The sequence below is a fragment of the Monopterus albus genome, unplaced genomic scaffold (assembly GCF_001952655.1).
Source record: "Monopterus albus unplaced genomic scaffold, M_albus_1.0 scaffold32.1, whole genome shotgun sequence".
In the NCBI taxonomy this organism is placed as follows: Eukaryota; Metazoa; Chordata; class Actinopteri; order Synbranchiformes; family Synbranchidae; genus Monopterus; species Monopterus albus.
In genome coordinates, this window is record NW_018127912.1 from 2,514,257 (window position 1) to 2,521,981 (window position 7,725).

Sequence of the window (7,725 nt, forward strand, 5' to 3'; positions counted from 1 at the left end):
CCCGTGCTTGATGAAACTGAGGCACGCAGCGGGGAGCTGGCTGCACACCCTTCCCAGCCACTAGCAAGCACTAGTGACACAGATGTACAGACACTGTTAGCCCGTTGTGATGATATTCAAAGTCAGCTGAATCAAGCCCTGTCGGCTGCAGGCCCCCCAAACCCAGGGATACCTTTCCAATTTCCAGCTAGTAGTCACTCCATTCCTCAGCAAGCACCTCAGTCACCAGCCCCACAAGCAACAGGGGGCCTACCAATCTCAGCTTGTGTGCTCACGCAACAGCTGACCTCGCCACAACACTCATTCATGTACTCAGAGAATGTTCCCAGCTGTACCAGTGAAAGCATGATAGCCATGAAAGACTTGCCACTGCTGTCCCACAAAGAATTCAAAATACATGGGGGAATGATAAGTGACACTACGGCTGAAGTAAGCTACCATAGCATTTGCAAACAAATTGATGAGGGGCTCAAAGAAAAGCACACACCAAATGAAATCATCAGAGGAGTGCTCCGTGCAATTAAGCCAGGCAACTTCAGAGACATGTTGACGGTCAAAGACGGTCTCACAGTGACAGAGCTCAAGAGTTTCCTGCAGTCCCATCTAGGTGAGAAGAGTAGCACAGAACTCTTCCAAGATTTGATGTGTGCCAAGCAACATGACAACGAAACTCCTCAACAGTTCTTATATAGAATGATCGGACTGAAACAAAAGATCCTGTTTTCACTCAAACAGCCAGACTCAGTGGTTAAATATGACATGCCTACCATTCAGTGTATCTTCCTAAACACTATTTGTCAGGGCATAGGAGAGAGATATGAAAGTGTGCGCAGAGACCTAAAGACACTCCTGGGGGACCCCGCTGTTAGTGATGAAGCCCTGCTCCGCCAGGTAATAAAAACTACAACAGAGGAGAGCGAGCGGAAACGCAGACTTGGCCGCAGCTCCACCCCAAAAGTGAGTCACGCACATGCAGCTAACACTGAGCACAAAGAGAAAAGCAAGGATGACATCAAAGTGAGCCACACTGATAAAGACTCCACAATCCAAAGACTCAGTGCCCAAGTAGAAGCACTGACACAAGCTATGGAAAGTCTAAAAGCCTTCACAGCTCAGGTAACAATGCCTGCACGGAAGGACAGTTTGCTCAAACCCCAAACTGAGAGGAGGGTGCAGAGGCCCAAAAGCTGTGAGAACTGTGCATCTCAGGGCAACCCAACCTGTCACCATTGCTTTGCCTGCGGGGAGGAAGGACATCGCGCTGTGGGATGCCTGAAGAGGAACAAGCCGTCGGGAAACTGGAGGCGGTCAGGGCAGAGGGACTAACCCTGGCCGACAACACTCAGCTGTCCCCATCGAAGAAAAAGTCCAACGCCAAAAAGTCAAGAAAAGCAGGCAACACCACCCCACAAGAAGCTGTGGACAAAGAAAAGCCACGTGGTATCACCGCCCCATTGGTTGGTCGCCAGTCCCTCCTCAAGTGTATGATGGCTGGTTATCCTGAAACAGTAGTGTTAGACACAGGGGCTGGGGTTAGCCTTATAGACCACGCATGGCTAGACAGATACTTACCAGGGCAACAGATCAGGCCTTTAATTGAACTAATGGATGGTGATCTCGATGTGAAAGCTGTCACAGGGGACACAGTGCCTTATGATGGGTGGGTAGAGGTAGTAGTCAACCTAGAGGGTAACAATGATCCAGACAAATCTATACGTGTGCCCTTTCTAGTTAGCCGCCTCAAGATTGAAAGACCCATAGTAGGCTTCAATGTCATTTATGAGTTCATTAAAGACAATGGGGGAAACTACAAACTCATACAGCTTATTGGTAGAGCTATGGAGATTGAGGTTACTGCTGTAAGTGCTTTAGTGAGTTTTATCAAGACACAAAAACGGACTATAGATGAACCAGCAACTGTAAAAGTGGGGTTTAAAGGTGCTACTATCTACCCTAGTCAAGTTGCTTACATTAAGTGTAGAGTCCCAGAGAGTATTAGCTCTACCGAGTCAGTTGTACTGTTTGAGCCTGTGCTTGACGATATCCACCTTGAGCAACTTAGTGTTGGAGCAGGGCTCTTAGAAATTCAACAAACAGAGAGGCCATATGTCAAGGTACCAGTGTCAAACTACTCTCAACAAAGTGTGACTCTGCCCAGCTCAACCATTTTGGGTTCTATTGAGCCTATTGCCAAAATTGTTGAGATGGACAACACGAAAGATGCTTGTGAAAAAGTGCCAGTCTCCATCCACACTGTTAACTCAGTGTCTAGGTCCAGCCAAGGCTCGGAGTCACCTGCCCGGTGGCACCCCCCAGTGGACATTAGTCACCTGACACCAGGACAACAAAAGGAGGTAAAACAGATGTTATTTGAGGAATCAGGCGCTTTTGCTCAAGATGACGGTGACATTGGCAACATTTCCAGTTTGCAAATGACAATAAACCTCAAAGATGACATTCCAGTCCAGCGCACATATACTGCTATTCCCAAGCCATTATATAAAGAGGTAAAAGAACACATCCAGGACCTCCTTGCTAAGGGCTGGATAGTTAAGTCACAGTCACCCTTCGCTGCACCTGTTGTCTGTGTGAGAAAACGAGATGGCACGCTGAGACTGTGTATTGATTACCGTTTGCTAAACCAGAAAACAGTGCCAGACCGCCACCCACTACCACGTATCCAAGACCTCCTGGACACGCTGGGCGGCCACAGTTGGTTCAGTATTCTCGACCAAGGTAAAGCTTACCATCAGGGGTACATGGCCGAGGGGTCCCGCCACATGACTGCCTTCATCTCACCCTGGGGATTGTATGAGTGGGTTAGGATCCCCTTCGGCCTCAGTAATGCACCCGCTGCCTTCCAACGCAGTATGGAGGAAATGCTCAACACTCTGCGTGATGACTGTTGTATCCCGTACCCGGACAATATCCTTTGTTACTCAAAGACTTTTGCTGAACATGTGGAGGCTTTGCGCAAAGTCCTCAGAGCTCTGCAACAACACGGAGTAAAGCTCCGCCCATCAAAATGTGAGCTGCTGAAAGCAGAGGTGAGATATGTGGGTAGGCTGGTCTCAGCAAATGGAGTCAGAGTTGATCCAAAGGATATAGAAGCTGTAAAGTCACTCGGTGAAAAGAAACCAACAAATGTGGGTGAGCTGAGGAAGCTCCTTGGATTTCTTAGTTATTATCGTGCCTATATCCAGGACTTTTCCAGAATCGCAAACCCTTGTACGGCCTGCTACAAGTAAAAGGACATTCTGAAAGCACACAGGTAAAGTCAAAGAAAGGCAAAGGTGCCCAGTTGCCTTCCAAGACCCCCATCCACTGGACAGGTGAGCATGACCACACCCTCAAACTCATTAATATCCTTTCCAATCCACCAGTGCTCGCATACTCCAACTTTGAACTGCCGTTTGTCTTGCACACTGATGCGTGTGAAAAGGGACTCGGAGCCGTGTTGTACCATAGGCAGAATGGAAAACTGGAAGTTGTTGCATTACGGCTCACGAACTCTGAGCCCAGCTGAAAAGAACTATTTCCTGCACTCTGGCAAGTTGGAGTTTTTGGCCCTCAAATGGGCCGTATGTGAGAAGTTCAAGGATTATCTGTTTTATGCACCAAACTTCACAGTTAATGCGTACAAAAGTCCCCTGACGTACATAATGAGCACCGCAAGGGTAAAACGGCACAGGTCACAGATGGGTGGGCGAACTTGCTGATTTCAGGTTTGACATTAAATACAGACTTGGTAAAGCTAATGTTGATGCGGACACTCTGTCTCGCCTTCCTTTGGACATTGAGACTTATGTGGAGGAGTGTTCAGAGGAGCTCAGCAGAGACATTGTTTGTGCAACATGGGAAGGAAGTGAGGCAGCAAAGAAAAATGACATTGCCTATGTAGCTGCCCTAAATCTCGTCCAATAACATTCACCAGAAGACAATTGACTGCAGTATGTTTTGAGGTCAGGCCAAACGGTAACACCCACCTCCACTCTATCTCAGTCTGGATATGCATGTGACATTTATTTCTCAACAACTGTCTTGACGCTTGTGAGAAACCCCGCCACAGTATTGTAGTCTAAAAACATATGCATCAGGTCCTCAATCCCACTCTGACACAACACACATGTCCTGCTATATCATCTGCGATCTATCTGGTGCAGGATAACCTCTGTATAAATCCTTCTATGCCTTATTTTATAATCTGTGTTTATGCATCTCGAGCTGTTGTATTTACATATAACGTTAGCCCACAGTGTTGATACAGTTGTGGGACTGAAGACCTGACGCCACTGTGCCTGAGCGATGGGGATTCTCACTACCTTGTCTCGGAAATATTGATACCAATATTTAGTGGGGACAATCCCCAGGGGTACTTTCCCTGACCCCCTCCCGACAAAGAACCCCATTGCAGTGTTCTCAGTGCCAGTTGTTACAGTTGTATGTAATAGCCTATACCACTCCTGAGGTATACTTAATTGTAGCCTGTGACAAAAGGCAGATACGGCTGCTTTGCTCACTGATGCACGAGCGGCCTGTTCTTTCAAGCACACTAAAACTGGATTGACTTGTCCTGCTTTATCCACAACATCTTGAATTTGTACAGCACTCCCCCCTCTCAACATCACGGACATCCTCAGAGGTCGGCCTTCTATAGTTATCTGAGGGTTACCACTCAACGGCTGCTGCAGGACCTGCTCCCTGGTCTGGCAGAAACATGTGATGTTTGAGAGTGCTTGTGACCAGGCCTGAAACACTTCCTGGTAAAAGTGCAAAAGGTCACGGCTACTGCGCAGCAAGCATGTTGAGCACAAGCTATACAACCCACACCTGCCTAGTGAATTGATTGCGGCAGTGAGATAATCTTTGCATACATAATTTGGTATACAGTCTCCTGACTAGCTGAATCCTGAATGCTTTGAGCCTAGAGGCTAGCTCCACTAACTTTAACCCCCCTTTATCATAATCAGCCACCAACACACCATATGCAATGCCATGACCTTTGCCCGCCCAAACAAAACATCGTATAGTGTTCTTAAAATCTGTCATCACAGATCACGTATCATATACTCGCAACGTATATGACAGCCGGGATACTGCCAAGGCATTAACCACTTCTACTCTCCCTTTCCACGTTAGATGTCGCATCCTCCACAGGCCCAAAAGACTCTTTAATTGTGACAATAACATCTTCCACATCTTATCACGGGCTACTATATACTGTTGCCACATCCAGACCCCCAAGATCTTCACCGTGTCTGTTAGTCGCTGAAAACCCCACCTCCCCAGAGTACAGTCCTCAGTGCGACACACTAGCATTGCCGATTTGTGATAGTTAACCTTCGCTCCCGAGGCTGCACAAAATGTGTTCAAATGACCTACGACTCTGTGTACGCTACCTTGATTTCTGACCAGGAACGTAACGTCATCGGCATACTGCACTACTTTGCACTGGTTACCTAGGGGAGTGACAATTCCCCCTAACCTCAGGGTCCTTCGACACCAGCAATGCTAGTGGCTCAGCCGCCAGAGTATACAGCATCGACGACAGAGGACATCCTTGTCTCACAGACCTCTGTAACTGCACATCATCAATCAAAACACCATTACATTTGATGCAGCTTTGAGCATTGTTATATAGTAAAAACACCCAGTTCTGAAATCTGTCACCAAAACCGAATTGCTTCAGCACTGCCATGAGGTAATTATGTTCTACTCTATCAAACGCTTTATGCAAGTCTATTCCAAGGTAAATTAGAGAGTCTGTAATGTCTCTGCCCGGGATACTGTAGGTTTGTGTGTCTCCTATAATAGTGCCTATTACGGATCTAAGCCGAGTGGCTAAACACTTGGTCAGAATTTTGTAGTCTGTATTCAATAAACTAATAGGTCTGTAATTATCCAAGGATCTCTTATGCCCTTTGCTTTTATATATCAATGTGATTAATCCTCTATTAAAGTGAACTGGTATGTGCCGTAAATTGTCCATGTCAGTGAAAACCCTGAGCAGAATCGGGCTCAATTGGTCCTTAAAACACTGATAAAACTCTGCGGTTAAGCCGTCCAACCCAGGACTCTTATTTTTGTTTAGCTGTGTGACCGCCCTGGCTACCTCCTCCTCGGATATAGGCCTATCACACAGATCTTTATGCTCCTTTGAGAGGTGCTGCTCAAGCACCGGTACAGGGTCCCTGATACACTCATTCGGTATGTGCTGACTACTAAACAGGTCCTGATAATAGGCCTGGACATTACTGAGTATATCCACGAAATCAGTTATCACATGTCCTTCCTTGTCTATCACTTCTCCGATATAAGTTTGGCTCTGCTGCCTCTTTTCCACCCCACGAAAATAAGCAGACGATTGCTCACCCTCATAGATGCCCTTAGCCCTGCTACGTATCCATGCACCCCTGCCCACCTCTCGATAGTGCTTCTGCAACAATGTCTGTAATTTTGTGTACCTTGTGGCATCGCACTGTGGGTCAGTTTCCAGACGTGCTGTTTCATTGTGCATCTCTTTCTGCAGCTCCTCCTGCCGCCGCCGCTGCTCCTATCGCACCTGTTTAAAGAAATTGATACACACCCTTCTGATACGTCTTTGGCTCCCTCCCACCACACTGCACCATGCTCAGTCACCCGGAGTTCATCTGTTCATCTGTCAGCTGCGTCAGCAGGGCTTGCATTTTGTGCCGAAACACCTCACTCTGTAACAGACTATTATTCAAACAAGACATCCCCCCCATTCCCAGTTTAAATCTCACCACTGCATGATCACTCCAACCAACATATTCATACAGTACATTTGTAAGTAAAGACATGTCAGCAGAGCATAATAAAAAGTCAAGTCGAGATTGCTTCAACATACCGTTGACCACTTGTCTCCTGGAAAAACATTTCTGATAGGGATACAATACTCTCCACACATCTAACAGCTCCTTTTCCTTAATAAGGTTCACTAAGATTGGTCGACTGCCATCTGTTGCAAACGTTACATTCCTCCCCACATCCTTCGGCGTGAGGTGTATGTTCCAATCCCCGATGAGGAGAGAGCCTGGTTTACACCATTCCCCCAGTCCTTGGAAGAAACTCTTTCTCTGAGTCTCCTCTGTAGGAGCATAAACATTAATTATTCGACATGACACATGGTTATTGATTTTGTTTATGACAAACAGTCTCCCCGCATTGTCACTATATACTCGACCTCGTTCGAAACGCTCAAGCGGTTTCCGGAGCTGGTCGCGGTTGCCTTCGGCGTCAACCAGTTCATTGTGGCCCCCAACGAGGCGTTCGATCCGACACACCCGCAATACTGGGCATCATGTCAGCCGTGCATCGGCTGAGAGACTGGAAGAGGCAGCAGATCGCGGCGGGTATAGCCGTGACCCACGGTAGAAACAGGCGCTCTGCGTCCGATCTTGGCAACGCGGTGAAGCGCCTGGATGACATCGCCGTCCACATCCCCGAAGCCGACGAGTACAAGGATCCCGCCTCGGGCTCCAAAAACTGTCTGGACCCCCAGTACAACATAGGCCGGAGTAACATGGTCGTGTGTCCCGGGCTAGTGGCCGCCCACGGGGCGCTGGGCATATTCAAGGAGCCCCACAGGGAGATGTACAGAGCCAGCTACGATAAGATATACATAGCCGACTTGTACAAGCTCGAGTCGTGCACCCTGGGAGAGCCCGGCAGAAGGGCTGCCGTCTCTGCGAAACCTCCTCAGGC